This window comes from Passer montanus, unplaced genomic scaffold (assembly GCF_014805655.1).
Source record: "Passer montanus isolate IOZ18808 unplaced genomic scaffold, ASM1480565v1 scaffold25, whole genome shotgun sequence".
Classification (NCBI taxonomy): domain Eukaryota; kingdom Metazoa; phylum Chordata; class Aves; order Passeriformes; family Passeridae; genus Passer; species Passer montanus.
Genome location: NW_024367149.1, coordinates 1,644,990 through 1,669,129, shown reverse-complemented (window position 1 = coordinate 1,669,129; position 24,140 = coordinate 1,644,990). Strand labels below are relative to the sequence as shown.

The 24,140-nt window shown below is 38.9% G+C and overlaps 1 protein-coding gene across 1 annotated transcript in view; it reads left to right on the top strand.

Moving 5' to 3' along the window:
* Window positions 1-24,140, top strand: part of ST6GALNAC3 (ST6 N-acetylgalactosaminide alpha-2,6-sialyltransferase 3) — a 236,268-nt gene that overhangs the window by 123,812 nt on the left and 88,316 nt on the right. The window lies entirely within an intron of this gene.

Sequence of the window (24,140 nt, the reverse complement as noted above, 5' to 3'; positions counted from 1 at the left end):
TGGTCTCTGGCTGTAAGATAAGGCACATACAATTTCACCAACAGCAAAACCATAGTTGTCAAAGTGTTATAAGTAATCATTAGATGGACCCACAGCGACCATGAGACACCACCTTCTTACAAAATTTGAAAAACAAAATTAGAATATCATAAGGAAAGCAAAGAATGAGATTGATATTTTAATATTAGTTCATCTCCCAACATGGGAAGTAAGAAAAAATTTTCAAAAATATTGAAGTTTTATAAGAAATAGTATAAAAATGTAAAGCTAGAAACCAGCTTGGGAAGGTTTGTTTTGCCTCAGTTAGTAATGGATGAAAATGACACTATGAAGTGTCAGTGCAGACTGTTGGAGAGCTACTGGAGAACAGCTTTGGGTTTCATCTCAGAAGAGAAGGTACCAGACTATGAACTTGAATGGTGTGTTCAGCTGACTCCAGAGATGCTTGTTTCATACTCTGCTTGGAAAAAACTGGGTCCTAGAGAGGCTAAAAAGCTACTTCAGCCAAAACTCCCTGTGCCAGAAAGCTACTTTAGTATTTAATTTCTGACACGTGGATGACTTCTGTCCTGTCTTTTCCTTTTGCATCTTGTTTGATGTTACAGCTTAAGAATTCACAGGATATTTTGGTAGTAAAAGGTCATTTGTTTCATAGTAATTAATCATTTATATCCCTTCTAAGACACTTTTTTTAATCACAGTTACTCATTATTTCAGCCTCAGAAATAATGTAATGATAGTACAAATGAAAGTACAACTAAACATGCAGTATCTTCTGGATATTTTTCTGCTTCCATTTAATAAATTTTCAGGAACAATTTTCTTTGGAAGTATTGCAGAAGGATTAGTTACATAAGACTTTAAATGACAATCACATTGTCTGTTAAACTTCTGAGAGACTTTCATGTGGAGGGGTTGGTGGTTCCTGTCCCCCTGCCCCGTTGTGTTTCCTGACTGTACCAGAACTCCCATTCCTGGCTCTGGGAGTGATAGGCACACACTCAGAAATAAAATTCCTGCCAAGGACTTTAACCACCAAATGAGAAACTCCAGGAGCACATCTATTATAGAGATAGATCTCACTAAACAGATAGACCTCACCAGAATCCTCACTGTCCTCTTCCTCTTCCAACCCTCTTTTGGCCTGGAAGAAGAGAGAATGATCCAAATAAGCTGCAAGGTCCACTTGAAACCACTCAGGCTGTTATGAACCTACAGGAGAGAAGGGAGCACAGATAATGTGTGTCCTCAGTGGAGCAAATCCTGCCAGCTCAGCCATTTTCTTTCTGTATATATGGAATAAGCTTAGGTTTTTAAAGCTGCCACAACTCTGATGGTGTCTCATGAGGAAAAAGTCAAGTGCCAGGATAAATATATCAAGTATTCTATATAGAGGAATTAAATCTGCTCCACACAGAGCCTCAGTGTGATGAGTCAAGCAGTGCTGCCTGTGTGGCAGCTCTGCTTTAAAAAAAAAAAAGGCTAAGGGACTTGAGAAGAGATTACTATCAGCCAGTGAGCTGTGCCTTCAAAAGTCAATCCCTAAAGAACCTGGGCTGGTAGAAATAAATGTCTGCGATGCAGTCATGGGCTGGATTGATCTGTTGAATGGAGCTTAGAGGTTATATCGCAGAAGGTTACTGGTATCAAAGATTTGCCATCCACCTTGGTTATGTGTAATTTTCAGAGATTTCTTCCACCTTCTTGAGGATTTTTTTTCTACTGCTGCTGAAGGGTAGGGGTATAGTAGCTAATGTTAGTCTCCCTTTTGAGAAGATGCCAGTTGTGTTCTCCATGTGAAAAGTCTGAACAATGTCTCCCTAAAAGAGAGAAGACACGACGCCTAGAAAATTGACTGGAGATCATCTGGAAAAAAATCTGAAAAATCTTTTCAGAAGAAAAGCCGGCTTTTACAGTTAGCTAGCTTGATAAGCAAATTTCTGTCAGCAGTCTTCTGTTTCAGTTTGAATGGCAGGTGGACCAGAAAACTGAATGGAGTATTCTTTGGACTGGTAAAGAAAAGAGAGCAGAGAGGTTTGGTGTAATGTATTCTTGAGTGAGACCAAACCTTTGGGGAAATTAGGAAAGATGTAATGAGCAGGTGAGAGTGAGGCTTGTCAAGGGGGTGAAGGAGGAAGGAATGGAGTATTCTTTGGACTAGTAAAGAAAAGAGCAGAGAGGTTTGGTGTAATGTATTATTGAGTGAGACCAAACCTTTGGGGAAATTAGGAAAGATGTAATGAGCAGGTGAGAGTGAGGCTTGTCAAGGGGGTGAAGGAGGAACTTGCTGATTTTACTCTGGGTGAGCAGTTACTTCTGTTACCATGACATGATTTTAGCTTTTGTCAGTAATAGTTGCCAGTTGAAGGATGGGCTGTTTTGCTTTAGTGGCAGGCAAGGTGTCTCCTTGGTGTTCCAGTTCATCAGCTGGGAGAGCAGTGCCCTCTCATTTCTTCCCTGAATATCCTCCCACAACTGCTGTTTAAAAATGAGGATGCCTTCATCAAAACAAGGCATTGTCACCCTCCTGAGTTTATACTTGGAGTCCATTTCTCACAGAGATTCAAGATGTCTATTGCAGCAGAGTGTCACTAGTTCTGGATTTAGTGATGGCAGCTGAGGTACACTTTGTACTGGTGTATAAAATACACCACAGAGTAAAGGAGCCACTAAAAATGGAATTCTGCTCTTATAATTGTTCCTACACAAGGGCTTCCTGCTGGCTGTGGCAGTCAGTGAGTTCAGCTCTTTGAGCTCTTGCCCTGCACAGCTATTCTGGCAGGGATGCACGGCCCAGAGCTGACCCAGAGCTATTAATGCTTCCCTGCAGGGAGCCGCGTGCCAGCCGCGCACAGACGCGTGTGGGTGCACATGTAAACACAGCAGCTAGAACTCGCTCAAGAGACAGACTCCTAACACTGACAGCCGTGCCAATTTCTAGTTAGCTTTAAAGCCACAGCCATCTTCCTTGAAAGCCTTTGCTTTCCAAGTTTGCTCCCATGGCCATCTGTCACAGCCTGCCTTTGGCAGCTTCAGGTTCTGCTGTGAGGCTCTGCGGATTGAGCACAGAGTTTTGTCTTTTGTATTGTTCTGAGTGGGTGGAAAGTTTCATTCACATGAGCCTTTTCTCTTAGGCTTTTTGTTAGATTAAAATGTGAACCTTAAATGCATATTTGAGCTGTTAATCTGTGCTATCTGCTCTCAAACCAGGATGGAACAGGTGGACTGGTGTAAGTGCTCCATAGAGAGAAATGAGCTCAGAGACCCTCTTGGAGCAGATGCAAATTGTACCAGCAATAATTGCTTTTCTTGGGATACTTGCTCTTGTCTGGCTGAATACATTAGTCCATACTGCCAAATAGGTGTTACTTGGTCTGTAAGAGACCTGTATGAGTGTTACATCAAAAACTTCATGCCCATTAATGGCATTACTATGCTGGCAGAGTGTGCTTATTAGAGCTTTACTTAATAGACTTAACAGTATCTGTTACAAGGAGTTATACTTTCTGTGGTTTTAGCTGAAAATTTTGTGTACTCATCACAAATAATTTTGTAACTACCTCAAAACCAATAAATTGTATTCCCACCGATGTTGGAAAGTTCATTGCCAATGGTGTGCATGCAGCTGCATCCTGAAATGGGGACCAATTCAGTCTGGGAAGGGGTAGGAGGGAGAAAAATGAAGTTCTGTATTACTTGCAATATTTCTTTCTTCCATCTTTATTTTTCTTTCTCTCTAATTGATATATTTTCCATATTGAGCTAGTCAGAGATTACAGGAATCTCTCAGTTAGAAAAGCAGTTGGCCCATTAGATGAATAAATACCATGTTAAATGAAAATCCCCAAACAAACAGGGAAATTACTAGAGTGATTTTGGGATTGTCCTCTTAATAACAACAATTCATTCTCCTTTTTAATCCCCAACCCCAGGGGTGCACATTACTGCCTTTACCTTTTCATAGCAGGCAAGTCCTTTTTTCTGCAACTAATAACATCATTTTTTGAAGTAGCACTTCTTGAATTTGTCTTTAAGAGTTTCTTGTAGTTAGGAGCCAGAGTTTTGGATTTGAAATTGATGAAAATGCTACCAGTCTTAGATCAATATTTCTCCAGGGGATGGAACCTGCTTTGTTCCAGTTAGAGACTGAAAAGAGCACTCAGGGGTCTCATATTAGTATTACACTAGCCAAAGTGCAAGTTGGTTTGGGTTGATTTCCCTGGTTCTAGTTCAGTGATGCTACCACCTTCCCTCCTTTCTGCCTCTTTCAGTGTTGGTACCTAGGATTCACATTTGTAAAGAGAAAAATATAATTTCTGGAGTGCATCAAGTTGAAAAAGTGTATTTCTAAGCTTTTACACAGATGCCTTCAGTCTCCTATGAAATGCTTGACTGCATGCACAGGACTCACTCCAGAGTAGTTCCAGGGCAGTACACTGAAAGCTTAGATCAGCACTGGCAAATATCCTACAACAGAAATTAAATACCAAGGTGAAGGATAAAGTCTGGCCTTTAGGTAAAAACAATAACCCTGTATTTGATGACATACAGTGTCTTATGGAATTGATCAATGGATGTCAGTTTTGTTTTCAGGTGCTTTGTGTGTAATTAATTTTATTGATTTATCAACATTTTCCAGCTTACAATACAGTTTCTTGTGTCATCTTATTCCTAACATGTAAAAGATTTGTAATGTCGATCCTATTTCCTATTAGCTCTTCCTTTTTAGAGCCAGTTCCTGTTGTCCAAAACTGCTGATTTTTCTTCAGCTTCCCCTCCAGTTTGGCTTGCCCTTTACTGGCAAGAATTTCTTTCACTAGATCATCAGATTTCCTCTTCCTCCAAAATATATTACTATTTATGCTTTGAAGGCATAGATTGGAGATTTAGGAGATAAGAGGCTTTTCTTGAGCCACCTACTGCTGCATTCTGCTCAAGGTTTGATTCCTGATGGAGTCAAGATGTGACCTCAAGATGAATATATTGATCCAGCCTTCTGGTAGCAGGCTTTGGAGAGCATCTGGAAATAGTTTTCAAAGCAGAAGAACCTGTGGCAAAGTTGTGTCTTAGAGTTCTTTTTAAGTTTCTTTCTGATGTCCTTACTAGAATGACTTCTTTTTCAAATGGAGTGAGCCCAAAAAAAGTTTATTTGAAGCCATGTCAGTGTTTCCCAAGGGCTGAGTGCAGCCCTTTTAGCGTTTCCAAGGCTGAACCAGCTCTCCGGTAAAAAGCCAGAAAAATGCAATTTTCTCACACATAGCAGATGGTGCTTCTTCATTAATTGTCTCCATGGCAGACCTTCAAAAAGTCCCAAAGGAGTGCCTTGGAGGTAGTGGGGTCATCCTTTGGGATCCTCCATGCTCATGAGGTCGCTCTGGAGCTGTCCTGTTCATTTCTGCTCCAGCTGGCCCTTGGTGTGGAATGTGTCTTGTCACCGTCAATATCAGTGACAATGGATGGAGCTGATGACATTATTGTAAGGCAAATAATGATGATTAGTGTTGATCTTTTACTGAGAAAGGAGTGGGCAGAGGAACAGGCTGGAACTCTGATGAGCTTGCCTCAATTTCTGTCCTGCTGCTGATGTAGACCAAAGTATTCTTGACTGCTTCAGGATCATCATGTTTGTAAAGGATTCATGTTTATGAAGACCAAGTAATATTTTTTGGTCAAGTTACTTATTGTCGTGTTTAAAAATTAAAATGTTATAGTCATATTGACGTAAAATGATTGTGAATCTACTATCCCAGATGGATTATCCCTTATTACCATTGTATTACAGCCAGAACTTTATTGTCAGAACAACAACAAAAATAATCTTTGCACAGCACTAATGCTTCATTCTGATTGACAAAGGATGAGGCAATCCACGTACTGTGACAGCAGTGCTGGCATGTATTATATAATGATATATAGCAGCTTCTATAGGCTGCCATTAATTTCTGCATGAATCCTGTCTGTCTTTGATAAGCATGTGTAACTCCTAATAAATTATTTTGGAGCTAAGCATAAGCATCAAGGAGAAAGGACTTCTCTAGGTATGGGGGCTGGTGATAGCTGAAAATGAGAAGGCAAAACTGACAGATAATTGTGGATGAGAAGTAATTTTCAAGTAATAGACAGGGGTGATATTGTTTCCTGTTTAAAATTAGTTGCCACCTCTGCTGGCTGCAGTGCAAGGTAAGTTCTGCTGTAAAATCTAAATCGTTTGATCATTTGTTATGTATAGGCTGTTGATAATAACATAGGAACCAGCTCCTTCCACTTGCTCTTAAATGGCTTGCTCCCATTCTGGTAGGTGTTATTCACTCTTCATTTCCCAGGGAAGAAATGGCCCTCTGTGAGGCTGTTTATCTGAATAGCACAGAAATAATTTTCTGCAAACATAACTATTACCATAACAGAACCCTTAAAAAAAATTACAGTGACACTCTGAGTTTTCTGAGATTAGTGTCTTCCTCTAAGGTCTCTGTTTCCTCTGGTATTACTTCCAGTCCTGTTCACTGAAACTACAGTGCTTGGCTGCCACAAATAGCATGAATAATGCATGCATTTTCCTGCTAGTTTCAGTGTGTGCTAAATAGTTTCATATACAAAAAATAAAATCTAGAGTTGAAAGAAGCCAATTGGCCACTCATCATCTTGCTAGTAGGTGATTGACCCATATTCCACGTTATCTCAGGTTTTAACCTGCCCGTTGCTATAATTGCAATTCTTGGACATTTGCCCACATCCCTTAGAAGATCATGTGGTACCACTTGAGTATTTTCTGAGATCGAGATATGGCAAATACTGCAGCTGTCTGCATGTCTTTATTTCCTGCTTCTTTAAAGATCTGAGATGTTTCTGGTTCTTATTCTCTTTTTTCTTCCAGTGTGTATGGACACTTGCAGTTTCACCTTTATCACCATGTTATCAAGCAAAATGCTCCTTTATTTTTTCTAAATCATTCATAGAAAGAGCCAAATTTTTCCTCACTTCTTGATGTTCAGTTTCCTAGAACTCAGTATGGGATTGAGCTGTAATGGAAGAGAGGAGATGACATAACATGGTCACTCTGTTTCTAGATATCAAATTACCTTGGATTTATTTTTCCTATTATGTCTTGGATCTTTTTCCATGAGATGAATTGCTTCATTGTTTTCCAAGGTGGTGCTCACCATGTGACTTCCCTCATGCTTGTGCACTCTTTCTACAAATACCATTGCATTTATTTTCTCCTGAAGATTGTTTGTGAAAGTAAGGCAGGTTTAGCAAGGAAAAGATCACAAATATGGTGTTGTATGAGGCCAATTAATAAAAGTACAGCACTAAAAGGCAAGGTGATTTTTTTATTGGTCGGTTGGTTTGTGGTTTGTAGGGGTTTTCCTCCTTAGTTTGTTTCAGTCCTCATCAGAAATCTTATAGTAGTTTAAGTTATTCTTGAAAATGGGATATTTGGTCATAATTTTTCCCATTCAGTCTGTACTAGTGTTCTTGCAGTTTAAATGCCCTTTTTCATTAGAGGAACAGTTTTCATAATGAATAACAGAATGGATGTGTTAAGAAATTAGAGGTTCACTTTATGTTCAGAACACTTGATTTGTATATACATTTGTATTTCTTGTACATTCAGATTAATTGTTCAATTATCTAGGAAGCTGTATTCTGAATTCCTGAAAATCTGTCTTTTTATCAGTCTTTAGTAAATGGAAGAATGCCTCTAGTAATTTCCCTTCACTCACTAAGCATGTAATTTTTCTTTGAAAAATCTAGTTTGTCTGGCAAGATCTTTATAAACATAAATATAATTTTAGCAACTACATATCACTAAGAGGCATTTCTGTGTTAGATGTGTGAGATTATTGCATAATACATCTTAAAATCTGTTTGAGTTTTTAAATTCCTAGAGGATTCATGAATGTAGTTTTCTTGTTTCTTTCCAATATAAGTATCTATCTCTCTGTACAACCATTAGTTATTTCTAGATGCTGTGAAGTATTTATCTACCTAAGGATGTCCAAGAGTAGTTCTACTGATTTGTATTTGAAATAGCATGATTTTTATTTTAAAAGTGCTCAACACAGAGGCAGTGTCTATTGTTTAATGACTGTGGTGATTTGAGAGGGGAAGGGTGTTTCTTGACTGCATTTAGGTTTGCTCCTGGCACCACTTGAAGTGAAACCTCAGGTCCTCATGCTTTGTGGGACCTGTGTGTGTATCTGCAAGATTCCTTTCCTGTTTAATAGGTGCCTGTTTTGGCAGGTTTACAGCCCAAATCCTGTCTGCCTTTGCAAAGCACAGGTCACAGCTCCATGCAATAGCTGTAAGAGCAAAGGAAATGCCTGCATATATTCAGCATATCAGTTTACCCAGCCCTGTGTCAGAGGCATTTAAAGCCCCCATGTTTTGCCCCTCTATAACAGAACAGTACACAGTAATCTGTAATATTTTCAGCTGTGCTATAAGTTCTATTGTGAAAGGTTGCCCAGTTTATTTTTGCAGCAGAAAATAGACTTGACATGAGCTTTGGTCCATAGGTAATAGGTTCTTGAAGGCTCTGAGTGTTTCTTTCAGCAAAATGCTAATCTGGTAAATTGGTACATTTAAAAGTCATCTGGAAATGCACCCTTTTGTGTAATATGTAGTTGATTGTAACAATTATGGATGCTATTTAATGGTGCCATCCTTAAACTTTCCAGTGTGATACTACCTAGAGAATTTGTTACTGATGAAATCATTATAGTGTTATAGAAATGAAATAGGTTGCTGCTGAAATTGCCCTCAAAATCTAATTGTAACTTCACTGGAATTTTTCCCATGATGGATGTTAAGTATATGTGTATTTTTTATTTTTATAGATGCAGCAATTTTATTTGTGTGTTTAATTTTATTCCACTATCTACTATGTATATATTATTTTTTGCTTCTCATTTCCACTTGTGGTCAAATACAACTTCAGTCCTATTTGGTTTTTATCTGATATTCTTTTATCTTTATGTCTCCTGTCACATGAATGGATAAGACAACATATTTCCTTTTTTGAGGGTTCCCTATGATTTCTCAAATTAACAGAATGAAGAGCTCTATTTTACTAATACCTGAAATGAAGTTCCCTATGATTTCTCAATCATAGGGATTTCTCAAATTAACAGAATGAAGAGCTCTATTTTACTAATACCTGAAATGATGCAAGTCCTCTCAATTTCCTTGTGAGGGCTTTCTTGGAACGAAAAACATATTTTGTAATTTCTGGCCTTCAAATCAACTCAGATTCTTTTTTTTTTTTAAATCAAATCTCTTGCTATACCCAGAATTTGCTTTCTAGACTTGTCTTTGTTTCAGACAGTGTCAGATTTAAAAACAAAACAAAACAAATCTTCTTCTTACTTGTTTGTAATCCATGAGCAATAGATGAAATCCTTGATCACAGAGGGAGATTTCAGTGACTGCCCAGGCTCCCAGGCACAGTAGCCCTGCTCCCATGACACTCTAAGGTTATCTCTGTATTGTTCTAGCTCTTACTCAAAGATGTGATATTTCACTGCCTTCAGAGCACCTGCCTTACGTTCATCAGGAGTTGTGCCATTCTTTCTGCTCTTGGTCTTACAATATAGATTGATCCTGTGAGAGATGGTCTGTTCATCATATTCTGTCCCTGTAGTCCCATAAAGCTGGGGCACAGAGTGGGTAGATGGCCACCAGCCACCACTCTTGTCACCAGCCATAGAATCCACTTGTCTGCTCAGAGAAAAGTGCACAAATAGCTTTTACTTCCCATGCTCATGCTTCTTGCATTTCCCCCCCTCTTCCTAAAGAGTGACTGAAATATAACTGGTAATTATTGTTGCAAATTTTCCATCAGAAAACTGGAAATTTGTGAATCTGTGATTCTAAAAATGTACAAGATATGCCCCGTCTATACAAAATGTAATAATGTGTATTTGAACTCTGTGCTCTCATTGTTCTTAGAAGGAGGCTGCCCTTTCTCTTAAACAAAGAAAGCTTTGCAGAGTAAGGAAGGAAATATTGTTGGCATGGTTTGGATAGCCCATGGATTTCTATTATTTTGTTTAACAATTCCTTCCAAAGATTCTCAGATACCCAAAGCTATTTGTCAGAAGCAAATCTTTCTTAAAGCCATCGTGCTTATGTCCTGCTGTTGAGAAAAATGCCGTGGAGCTGTTACCTTTCACCCAGGTGGTCCCCACTGGTGGGCAGCAGTGACCTTGCTGTGGTGTCTCATCTGAATGCAGGCAGCTCGAGCTGTGCAGAGACATCCCCCAAACCTCTGCTGCAGTGTCAGCGTTGGACACAAGCCCATGGCTCAGTCAGAGATGTGAATCCCTGACCTTCCAGTGGAGAGGCAATAGTGCTGCCAGCTGTGTTATGCTGACAGGCAAAGGACTTGTTTTTGAGATTCAGAAGTGAAGAAATTGAGCTTAACACAGCACAGAGTTCTAACTGTTGAAAAAAATGTAGCAATAAAGCCCAGACAGTCCTCAGTTTCCAAATTATTTTGTTTTCCAGGTTGCTGGGAGTAATTTGCTTCATTAATGCAGTTCTGCAGCCTGAGCTATTTAAATTTTAGCACAGAATGAGTTCTTTTAGCTGAATAAAAACCTTTTGAAAAACCTGATTTATGTCACAGTCACAGCTTTAAATAGAGCAATTCTGGTTCAGTGGCAAAGCGTTGGGGTCAAGGTCTGTGGTGTGCATTTTCTGAGTGCCGTGCATGGATTTGCATGCACACAGCTTACATTAGCACTAACACAATTTGTGCACGTGGCCCCTGTGCAGCAGTTTAGGAAAGTAGCCCTCAATAGAGAAGATATTTACAGCACTGAAGCTCATGTTGGGAAATATGAACAGCTGTGCTCCAAACAGAAAACACACATCTGAAGTAAGACAAGCATACTGAAAATTATGTCCTGGCAGTTAACGTTTTTATTTATGCACACTGCTAGGCAAAACTGAAAGGAAATGTCGTTCTTTCAGGATTCATATGTTTTGCAGAGCTAATAGGAGAGAACACCTGTCATCAGAAAAGATTTTTGCTGATTATAATTTTTGTCTTGCTGCATTTCCTGTAAGCGTTGGTACAAAAGAAATACAATTAATAAGTAAATGATGTGTCACTTGCTAATTATGTTTTACTAGCATTGCAATGGCCTCTCTATACTTTGAATACTCGGTTGAAATCATTCCTCTAGAACATGTATCTGCATAGAGTTTCTGATTTAAATATTTTGAATTTTCAAGTCCAATATCTCAGCACCTGCTGTGCAGAGAAAGTGAGCACCTGAGCAAGGCATTATCCATCATGCTGTTACGGGAGCTTTGTATTTACTTGCATAATGTCTAGAGCTGTCTGGTAGCTAAATCCACGGCAATTTAAAGAGGCCTTTGCAAAAAGAAGTTTTGATTAATTTTAAATTTGGCTGATGGTGCACATGCCAATACCTCAGATTTCCCCTGCTGGGCTTCCCTGGAATTGATCTGCATGCCCGGTCCCCAGTCCCTGCAGGGTCACACCTGCAGGGTTGGAGGCCTCATTCCACTGCTCCTGTGTTCAGGGAGCAAAGAGGGCTCTTGCAGGAGGCACGGTAATTCTCCACATGGACCATGTTGAATGCTTCCCTTTCACAAACAGCATTACCTGTGGAGAGGTTTGAGGTGGAGAGGCTTTCCTTCAATAACAATAACAGCAAAGCAGCTCTGTTTTGCAGATTGGCAAAGTGGGGCCATGAGGTTGTCGTTTACCTGAGACATAAAGCAGCTCAGGAGCAGGACAGACCACAGCTCAGGGCTCCTGAGTCCAAAACTCCAGACTTTTATTTTGCCTTGCTTCTGGGGTGGTGGGCTTCTATGTCCAGGGAAAAATTTGTATTGCCAAATGGAAAACTGGTGGGTGAAGGACACAAAAAGCAGTTTAGAACACAGTCTTGATAAATACCACTTAATTAGTTTCCATAATGAATTTTGGAACATGACTGTTAAACAAAAAATATTGGATGCTTCTTTAATATGAATATTTTATTTCTTAATAACATATTAGTTGGTCAGGGGGAAATATTTTCACTAGAGCTAGTTGGAAAAATATTTTCCCAATAACAATTATGGCATTATAATTACAAAGGAAAAATAGTGTGGCTACTGAAGTAGAGAGTGGTGCTCTGCTGCTGCCATTACTGCTGTATTAATTCAACTGGCTGAAATCTGTGTGGAGAATAGGCGGGTTCTGGCCCTGCTGGACAACACAGGTGTCACTCTTATGCTGAGGACAGATTTCTTGGCTTTTAAAATATCCTTTTGTACATTTGAGGTTGACATAATACTAGTAGGGTTGCAAAGTCAAGGTTCAGGATCTGGGGAATGCCATAAATAAAATCACTTGTCCATTTTTGATTCAGAATTCTTTGATGTATTCATGGCTCTGCAGAGTGGGATAACTTCAGCCTCATTAATTGTCCAGATTTTACCATTTCTGGTGCTGGGTGGAAATGTATAAAGAAGTTGTTAGGACTACTGCCTCATTTGCTGAAGAAATGAAAAGATCTGAAGGAGTTGGGACACTACAGGAATGGAGGGCAAGGCTGTCATAGTCAAGTGTTAATGCTGGCTGCTGTATTTATTCCTGATTCTGTTACAGAATTTCCATGTGATTCCAATCTAATCAAGCCATGTTTTTACTAATTGCATGTGTTTACTTTCTGAATGCTTAGTTTGAGACCCTTGGGTCTGATTTATGAAGCACAGAGATAGCTCAAGTCAATGAAAACTATTTCAACATATAAATTACCAAAGCATTCTAATTGCTTCAGGTTCTGTATGCCAGTGAGTGTATTCTTCTTAATTTAAATTATAACTTTCACTTAAATTTTTCAGACCTCCTTAGTTGAACAGGGCTAATACAATCTTTTGCTGTCTCTCTTTAGAATGGTATTTGAGAAGGGAGGAGCTACTGTGAGTACCGAATGACAGCCCAGGCAGAAATTAATAAGTCTCAGAGCAGGGTGTGAATAATGCTCAATAAATGAGGCATGGGGACACATTGACTAATAACAAGAAAACAAAGGCATTGAGTAGCTGCTCATTATGTCAGTCAGTGCAGGCAGGGGTCCAGCGGAAAAAATAGTAGGTGGTCGGGTAATTAAAGATAGTATCATAGTGCATGCACACAAGGTTGCCCAATTAGGGCTGCACAGCAACTCTAATTCTGACACTTCCCTAAATTTTCAGTGCTTGATTTTACACATTTAATGTTCCCTAGCATATTTTTGGTGTATTTACATATATACGCTCCCCCATTGCCTCCTTCATTGCCAAACTGTTAATTAGGTAGAACTACTGAGAAATGCAGTTGGATAAACAGGGCTTTGCAATGAACCTTGGATATCATGCTGCAGAGCAGGAAACCTCAGGCTGCCAGAGCTTTGAAGGGTTTACATCAGTGGTAATGAATTTGTTTTCTTTGCTTAATTATTTTCAGGAAGTTATGTTTTCAGTGCAGTCTCTTTTCTTACTCACTATGTTATGTTATTTCTAGGCCTTTATGGCTGATGATGGTCTGGATGAAGCAACTTTTAATGAGGTGTGTTTTCATAAGACTCTTCTGTGGGTGTGAGTAGTCTTTAGATATGGCCCTCATTTAAAACAATAATTTTATTTCACCCACCTCTTTTGGAAAATTGTGATGTGCAGTTAGATACTTTGGTTTTCAAGTGCAGCTTTCTGATTTTCTATTTTACCTGCCTGTATGATGTGGAACTTTTCAGAATATCACAGAAGAACAATAAAAAAATTGAGAGACTGAGAAGGAAAATTGAGGGACAGGAAAGTAAGCTTTATTGAGACTTTTTTGTCTCATGCATGCAAATAAATTATTTCAATGCTTCAGTGATGCTGTTCTCCTGAGCTGTTCCACCACAATTGCACTGTAAGTGCTCTACCTGATGTAGGACTCCAAAATTCTGAAATTTGCCCTCACTTGAGTATGAATATGGCCAAGGGTTGAGCAAGGGCTGTGTTCCTTGTGCTTCCTAGCTGAGGGGAGATGCCTGGATGTCTCAGGTGCTGTTGCCAGACACCAGGTCCCCTTCACCCACCTGACTGAGCACCGGGGCCAAAGGAGGGATATGGGGAGAGTGAGAGCCACCTTTGCCAGCCTCCACTCCTGAAGGCTCCTCCTTTGCACCAGTGCCTGCCCACCTGCAGGGGCCCTCCCTGAGAACTTGCAGAATTCAAGCAGTCTCATTTCCTGGTAAAACTCCATTCTTACATTTCTACTCATGCTAGATCTGTTTTCATACCAAAGGGACTGCTGGTGTTATTGGGTAATCTTCAGCATTAGTGATAGCATCAAAATACAAACCCAGGTGATAGATTCAGGATTAGAAAGCCTGAAAAGCTGAGCCTTTTTTCACCTTGCCCTATCTAGATACTCATAAGTTAATTAATTTCTTTCCCTTTTCTAAGATTTTACCTGAAGCCAAAAGGTGTAATTATGGTGAAAAGAAATTACAAATGAATGTGTCTACATTGTGTGTCAGGCCATGCTGACATCATCTTTAAAGCACTGTTTGTATTTTTTTGCAGAACCAGTTCTTGGACTTAGAGTCAAAGGTACTATAATTAAAGATTGATTCACAGGAATGAAGGAATTTTTTTTCTGCTTTAAGGAAATGGATTTTAGGCAAGTAATGGAACAAAGGAAGCATAGTGTAACTTTGGTTTTATGTCAGAAAATAAGCTGCAAGTGACCTTTTACTTGCACCTAGAACTTAATAGTTATTTTAGTTTTCCATTTGTATTGTCTTTAGTTGTATCTTTTTGTTTTGATTGTTTAGCATACAGGAATTCTGTCCTTTCACAAAATATCACAAAGCTGCAGTGAAAATAGATGGCTGACTCTGAAATTGTATTTACTCTTTTATTGCAGTTTTCATGTCAATTTTACCAGACTTTTACCAAGCTTTCTATTCTTATCAACCTTTCTCTTTTAGAAACTGTATGAAAATAATTAGGCAATGAATTACATTGTAGCATAGCCTCATATTGTGAAGCCTTTTGGAATATTTTGTTGAGACTTAGGTTGGTATGGCTCTGACAGTCATGCCATTTATGTAAACTACAAAAATTTTTCAGAACCATTATTAATTTGAGCTCCATGGCTGAATGGTGTGACCTGTATTTTCTAGTTAAGGATTTGTAGAGTCACATTTTCCTGTCACTCCTGTTCATGTGAATTAAAATCAGAAGCAGAGAGAACACAAATAGTTAGGTGATCCAAACAAGGATGAGGGGTCCAGCCCAGTACTTACCCAGAACTTACAACATAATCTGCTGCTACACTTAGGACTCTTCAAGAAGCAGGTCTTGTAGTGTCCAAATGCTCCTGCCTTACACTGTTTGAAACTCCCTGTCTTAAATGGACTAGTAGCATTTAAGTGCTTAGATAGACAGAAATTACCTCTGTGAAATCTTTATTTCTCTCTGATACTTGGTTAGCAAAATAGCTGATGCTTAGCCCCAGATATATTTAACAGGGGCCTCATCCCAAACCAGCTAAAAGCATTGATTTTTTCATGTGTTTTGGAATGGATCCCAAAGCATTTAAGCACATGCTAAATTCTGCATTGGCTGAATTACCAAAAATTTGTAATAGATAAAAATTTTAAAGGGAGATAGTCAATACATGTACACTGAAGTCAGTGAAGCTAGGAGGCATTTACACTACATGAGTATTCCCTGAATTCTCTTTCCTTTTTTTTTTTTTAACAATTTGCTTCTATCACAGAAACCTGTGATTTTGGTTGATTTCCTGCTGTATTTTTCATCCACAGTAAGCATTCTTATTGCGAATAGCAGCTCAGGATACTCACTAAAGTATTTGCAACATGGTCCTGTTCTGTGAAGTTTTCATAAAGTGACACCACTTGAAAATAAACTGTACAGTTGGCTTTAGTGTATAATTTATTGTAACCTTCAAATCCGTTCCTTGTTCTGGATATTGTACTGTCCATTCCTTCCTTTTATGATCCAGTCTGTGTGATTTTTACTACCATTCCATCTCAGAAGCTTGCACTTTGCCATTCTTTCTTTCTTTTTTCTTTCCAACCCCTTTGGAAAACATGGATTTAATCTTTCAAAATGAACCTGGATATGTGTGGTATTTACAAAGTTTAATTTCTTGGTTAGCTTCCCAGAACATGGGCTGATACCTATACATAATTAAAAAAACCCAAACAAAAACAAACAAAAACACAAGAAAACCAAACCAGAGCAACCAAACAAAATAACAGATGTCAATCTGAATGAACTGCTATCCCTCATTCTTCCTTGTTTTTGTGCAATTTGGTGTAATTATCTACACTGGATAGAGAGATGTCTGAGTTTTTGCAGTATAATACTTGGCCACTCTTGTGTGGTGATTGCACAGAGCTTGCTGATGTTTTGTCCCAAAGCTATGATTTCAGCTCTCCATTGTCTTGCATTTGAAAGCAGCCAATTGAGATCAGCTCCTGTGGACCTGAAACTTTCTCTTCAACTATATGTGCAGACACAGCTTATTGCTAGTTTTATGCTAACAATAAAAAACAATAAAATACACTTTAGCAGAGGTGAAAATATGTAGTGAAGGCTTTAAAAAAAAATCTACATGCTATATGCATATCTAAGATATATATATTGTCTATAATTGACAGAAAATACATGTTATGCTGGGAATTACTCCATTATATGTAAGAAAGGCCCACTGGCTAGCATGGAAGGTTGCAAGTTCATTTCTTTCTCCTTAGCAGAAAGTTTTTACTATCCATTTCTATTTTTATGTTTTATTTACGTTAGATGCCCTGATTTATTTTCTTTGTAATGGCAAAAAAAAGTATTAAAAAAGCCCAAGTGGTTCTAGTAGGTACACATATGGCACTACACATTCTCTACAGTAAAACCTTGGAATGTTCTGTTTATAGATATCCTTGTTTCCTTGTCTATGGAAAGATTTATAACCAGCTCTGTTTTCTGTCTTTTTCAATGCCATGCTTTCCTACTTTAGAAATCAATCTGTTAGATGAAGCAGTATCAAGTCAGTTTTTGAGATCCAGAAAAATTACATCTAGCCTTACACAGTTTTCTTTGCTGAACAGCAACAGGGTTTTTTTTACACATGGTCTTCCTCTTTTAAAAAGCCCCACAAAAACTCTTCTGAGTGATCATTCCCATGAGCACAGCTCAGCTGGCGTTGGTTGTTGGGTTTGTCTCTGGGTTTGGAGGCTCTGGAGATGATCTATTCCAACCTTTATCCCCAAAGCAGAGCCAGCTAGAGCAGATTGCTCAAGGCTCTCTCCAGTTGTGCTTGAATGCCGCCAGGGATGGTGACTTCCCAGCATCTTTGGGCAACCTGTTCCAGTGCCCAGCCACCCTCATAATAGGAAAGTTTTGTGTGTTTGTCTGGAATTTCCTGCATTTTGTTCATGCACTCTGTATCTCAGTCTGTGTCACCGAGAAGAGTTTGCTTCCACCTTAACTCTCACCTGCCCCAGTCAGGTATTCATACCAAATCTTTGAACGGGACAAAGTCTTTCTTTTGGCATTTAAAGCTGTCAATTCAGACTTTCCCCCCTGAGCCAGGATCCACAGGTAAATATTGTGTATGTTGCTAACTGTCTTTGAGACTTTGGCCCCTTATGTTCCCTGCCATCCCTGCCTACCTTCTGCCTTATTAAACTTCTATTCCCATTCCTTCCTCCCTGCATCTGTCTGTGGATTCTCCCCATAGGAGAGAGCAAATGTTACACAGCGCAAATAAAATTGCATAAAAATGAATGTTGCCTCAAACTGCAGTATTTTGGGATCAAGTGAACATAAGCAATAGCTGACTCCAGGGATAATGCTACTGATTGTCAGAGGCCTATTCAGAAAGAAGTGCTATTTAAGGTGACACTAAGCTTAGAGTCCAAGGGAGTGTGAGCTACATGACATTTGTTATCCATTTCCTCCAAGACAAGAAAAATTTATGTTTCTCTGAGAAATAACTTGGTATCAGAAGTAACCCCGATGGCCACTCCACCAGTTCAGAAATGGTTATAGTTGCCAAAGTTCAGACTCCTAAATTTGAAAATGCACCCAGAGACAGATCTTTTCTGCTCTGGGCTGTTTACTGCTTCTTCACTGGGGTTGTTTCATTACCCTGCTAATTACCCCTCATCTGTACTTTTACATAGCCCTTTAACAATATCTCCTGTTTATGATAAAGGTGTTTAAAAATCCATCTTGGTTTGAAGGATATCTGTATTCATTATTATTTCTCATGTATCATGCTTTTGGGGAACAGAATTGGTATTTCTGTGCTCAGCAAAAAGGACAAAAGTAAAAAGCACAGTTATATACCAGAAGCAGTATCTCTCTTCAGCACAGCAGTTTTTCAGCAGAAACTTGTGCAGTCTCTTACCTTCCTTTGTTCAGATCTCTCTGTAGTGGTATACAATTCACAGTGAAGGTTTCCTATTTCTGCCACTGGCATAAATGATTTACCCAGAATTTCAAGTTTATATTAGTGTTAAAGGAGAATTAAGTCCTCTGTGCCTTTTCCTTTGTCTGCATTATCAGACTAATACAAACTTGGGTGTGAGTATTGGACATTCTTTCTTTTTATAATTGTCAGTGTTGATTCTGGTCATACGAATAAGTGCTCTGAAGATATAAGTGAATAAATAAAATAGTGGTGTAAAGATTGTGTCTTAGAGAAAATCTCGGCGTGATTGTGCAGAATAGTGACCTTGTTGTGCTATTATATTAAATGTTGACAAGTGTAAATTCAAAGATAGCACACACATAAAAAAGAGAATCTGATTCTCCCATCCCAATGCCAATAATTGAATAATGACATCCCAGAAATTGAAGCACATCAGCATTACAGCCTGCCTTTCTGAAGCCTGCAGTTGTTATTTTGCCTTATAACCTCATCCTGCCGCTGTAGCCGAGCCCTCGCTGTGTAGCTGTGCGTAGCACGTGGTTCTGTTTGCAGTGAGCTCTGTGTGAGTGCAGTATTTGCTTCCCATACAGGAACTGCTGTAAACAGACTCATCTCTGTCAGAGGGAGTCATCCACTACTGTAACTGATCTGCAAGTGTTGAGGCCAGCCTGGAGTTCCCTGGATATGTTTAGCTGCAGTGGTGGATGTGGAAATCTGGTGTAGCACAGTCTCTACATGTGCATTTCCACAAGTGGGTTTTGCTTGATGATACACTGAAAGTCATGAATGACAAGACCTCTTGATGCAGGGAAGCATCAGAGATCCCAGGCAATAAACTCCTGTTTTATCAAGGGTTATTGCCTGTGGAACCCTATATCTGTTTTTACAAGTGATACAGTTACTTGGTTAGCAGGTAAACTTGCAACAGCTTGGAACCAAGCAACACATGAAGTGCAAATTTAACCTGTGGGTTTTTCCTAGGCCAGTAGGATCATTCACCTTGCAATGCCTTTAAAACAGTCTTAAGTGCTTTTCTTTTGTCTACATTGTCAAAGGTGGTAGCCACAAAATAGCATTTCTTTACCATAGGCTGTGTAGGGTGTCTTTACATTAAACAAATACATGTTTGCCTTCACAGGAGAATTCCACCAAGGAACTTCAGAGCACAGCAGGCTTATGCTCTGTAGTCAGAAACTTTCTGCAGAAGGTTCCTTTAGGGCTTCATTGCCCTTGAGTCATTTGTGGCATCTGATTCATTTTCCCCTGGCAGCTAAATATGAAGATGATGCTAACAATATGGCAAAGACTTTGGAAAAGTATCAGGGAAGAGCTGATCAAAAACATGTGAAAATGCACACCCTCAGATTGACTTTAAAAGCAACATTTTTTTGCACATGTAGAAATTCTTATTCTTTAAATACACATTCAACACCACAGTTAGTGTAGACATATCACTATTCCAGACTGTGATATGTACATCAGGCAGCTTTTTAAAAAGTAACTCATACAAAATATTATTTATTTAAGCAACCTTGAAAGCAGGATCTAATTGCTTATCATTTGATAGAACTTAGAATAGAAAAGAATTTGACATCCGTACTAACGATGAATGGTACTTTATTCCACAATTTCTCCTATTCTTTGTACTGAAAAAAAGAAAAGGAATGGCAAGTCTAGAGCTATTATGAACTATGAAGAAATACAGCTTTTACACAAAGACAGCTTCATATCTACTGTTGTCAAGAAACAGAGGTTTGCTAGGAATGCTTCAGGTAACATTTGAATAGATATACAGGAAAGAAGGGTTGATTTCAATCCTTCTATTGCATTTCAGCAGGATTTCAGCATAAATCATAAAAGGTGATGGGCTAGTGAATATTTGTGTTTCAGTTTCTTTTTGCTGTAGCTTGAACTTGAAAATCAGAAGTGCATGGCACTGTACTAAAACAACTGGTAATAATTAGGAAAATACTCTTGACTTTCAGAAATGTTTGAAGCTATTACCTTTGCTACTACTGCATTATGGACAACGTGATCTGTTCTCATTTTAGTGATTTCTCTGTCTGGGGATCAAGGTTTCCCAAATTGCAGGTTGCTTTAGTAGAACATGAGTTCCATCTGTATGCACAAATCTGCCATGGTTCCTTTTTGCTGAAGGATACCTGCATAGCTGCTTTTCCATGCAGTGCAGAGCACAGTGCTGAGCTAGAGACTGCAGCACAGAACATTATCTTCTTTCTTTAGTGTCACCCAAGAAGGCTAAGTTGTGAAGTACTATGTGCACATCAACTTACTAAAATTCACAGAATTGCAGAAAATAGGATAAGAAAGGACTTCCAGAGATAGCAAGTTTGTAATTGTGCCCCTGGCAAGACTTTTTATAACTGTGTTTTCATGTAGAAAGCTGCTTACAGTCTAACCCAAATCTAGCTAGCACCCTGCTAATGTAGAACAGAAGTGAAGAATCCTTTGCAGCATATTTTACATATTTGGAAACGTTTATCACCGCTCCTCCATCCTCTCCTCTCCTCTCCTCTCCTCTCCATCTTTGTATGGCATGGATTATTCTTTTTGCTTTTTCTGGCTTTCCAGCAAGAGATCCAAATCTGTGCTGAAGTTCAATGCCCAGAATGAATTTACTATCAGTGCTGCTGAATAGAGTGAAAAGATAATTTCAAAACCCTTTATGTATGTCTCAGGATTATGTTTGCTTTTTTTAGTTGCTAAAACCTGTATTGATGATTTTGCTGCCACTGAGCACATTTGTGACTTGCAGCTCTGGAGATGACTGCAATTGTCACTGAAGGCTGCCCCACTTTAGGAAGTTAAAGCATCAATTAAATTAGCTAAACGTTTATATTGCTGACATCTGGCCAGCAGAATGGATGTATCTTTGTTGGAATAGAAATCCATAGAAATCAAAGGTTATGCTCAGAATAAGATTATAGCATCATAATCTCATTACTTGGGAGGGGGATGTTGAGATTAAAAAGAGAGAGAAATGGAATGCAATATACACTAAAACTGATATTTTTTACAGAGAAAATGCAAATGGAAGAAATTAGAGGAGACATGCCTGATTTGAACTTCAAAACAGTGAAAATAGCGTTTCATTTCTATTTTTATTTCAAACCACATCCAAGAAAAGGAATAATGTAGATGGAGACAAAAAGAGATTTCTAAGTGCTTTTATTTTCAAAATTCTTCCTAGTGAGGGATGGATGGCAGGGGATTTTATGCCCCAACCAGCACTTAAAAGTGCTCTTGCTTTTTTAACACTGTCCTTTGACTGAGAAAGGGAGAGAAATAAGCAGACAAGGTACCCTGACATATCACTGCTAAGTGATTTCTCTCCCAAAGTATTCAAAAGACTGATAGAAGTTTTTTTGTTGGATATTTATTTTGTCTCTGACTTGGCAGAAATGAAGTGGCAAGATGAAGTGAGAGTGCTCTTGCTTGTGGAGAAGTATTAAATACCTGACTGTAGCTTTAGTTGTGAGGGTGATTGGAAGGATAACCTTCTCTATTTGGCATGGCATGCTACAGAATTTTATTGCTATGTCTTACATATTTCTCATTGTGGGTGTCTTGTTCCAAAGTTTGTAGCTAAGCCTAGTTAGGAAGCAAATCCCAAGTCAAATTGTCTCATGCACACAGAAAGACAGTTTGGAAGGCAGGAGTCATTAGAGAGAAAGGATTTTTCATTTTAGTTATGAAACTTAATTTGTTTTCACTGTCTTCCCTCCTTTGCATCTCTAAAATATTGATAGAGTTTATAATTCCTGACAGTGATGTTGATTGTGGCATGCAGGTAGGATCCCACAGCTGAAGCCGATAGCGTGGTGCCGTGATGGGGCCTATCACATAGAGACACGATTGGAAGGTGCAGCTGAAAGGAGATAATTAGTATAAACGAGAATCTTGAATATGATCAGGCCTGAAATTAGAGAAAGTTCATATCTGCATGCAAGTTTGGCAGCTTTCATCCAAGTTCTGAATTTTAGCAATGGTGTTTCAAGTGAGGGCTGAGCAGCACTATGTGATCATAGGGATACGGATGAGAAGGAAACCCTTCCTCAGCAATATAGCTGAGTACCAAGCAAGCACATGGATTTTAATCCTGACAGAAAATTATTCTGTCTCCTGTTGCTTCATGGCAGATCCTGCCTTTCCTATTTTGGAGTGCTTTCCATCTCTGGCATTAATGATGACTCCCATCAGACACCTGTGGTCTCTCTGCTGATGGCTGATTGATCATACATGCAAGGCAGGGAAACAGCCTTACAAACCTTTGATCAGTGTCCTTAAGTGGAGTATGTTTTATGCATTAAATTTGACTCAAGGATTTTAAAATCATGGACTGCTTTCTCTTTAAGGAAAGTTTCAGAGTATTTGAAAACTGAGGAAATTTTTTTGTGCATGTCTGTACTTTGTCAGTTTGGGGGTTTTTTTCATAAACCTTTTTTCAAAAACAGTTGTTCTCGCTTTTTCTTGAAGTTTTTCCAGCTGCTGATGGTATTCAAAATAGCTCTGTGCTATGTGGGATCAAAACAGTTTTGGCATTAAAATAAAGCACAGCATTAACTGCTTTGCTTCAACAATAAAATGGGAAATAAATGAATCATTTTGGAAAAATAGTTGTATTATCTGATAGGCAGTACTCCAAAATTTGTGAGGTGTATTGGTTATCTCCACAATTAATTACATTTTGATTTGAAATGCGTGGATGTGGAAGTAAACAGCAATGTGTCTAATAGTCACTGTATCTGGGTCACCCCAAATAGCATTTAATCCCCCCACATCAAATGGTTTGTGGGTAGAATGGTGTCCTGGGAATATCGAGGCAAGATAACAGCCATGCTCTTCACATTTAACTTGTTAATCAACAGGTAAGGAGAAGAAATGTCTTGTGTCTGGTCAGGTATCCATGAGCAGCAGCCAGATGCTTTGCCCTTTCCAAATGTACTCTGAAGAAGAATGGAGTCGTGCTCCTTGTTTTGCCCATTAGATAGCATTATCTCTGTGGAATGCCAATTCATATCTCCTTGTGCCGTGTGTGGTTCTCACATATGGGATTTTAATAACCTTCATGCTGTGCTATGAATTCATAAACAGGGCTTATAGAGGAAAAGCACCACAGGACTTTACTTTTTAATTATTGCTCTTTTGAAAAACGGGGTCTGCAGGATTTTTGCAAGGGTCTTGTGACAGAGTCAGCAATTGTTTTGCTGCTACAGTGATGTTATTCCAAGAGGAGGGGATAAATACAGTGTTTACCTATGATACACTTTTTCAGAATTGATTTTCAGTAGTCTGCATTTTGTAGCCACTATAATTCTCCTGTTTTATAGATGGAATTTTGAAGGTCTGATGGTATGGGAGTTTTCCCAATTTTTCTGGAATGTAATGTGCATTTGATTTCTTAGAACGTACCTCTCCTCCTCATTCCTCCCCGTTGTCCCAGCCTGTGAAGACACTGTTTACTGCTCAGTCGACACTAGCACATGGCAGCAGTTTAGATTTCTGTTCTGAAAAAGACCTATTCATTCTAGATCAGTGGGTTTTTTTCTTTCTTTTTATCTCTCTTCTCCCTGGAGTCCAGTTGAGCCAGCTCTTCTGCATCTCAGCCATGTTCCAGTCCTGGTGAAGAAAGCACCACTGTTAGTTAGTGGAGCTAAAAGGAGTA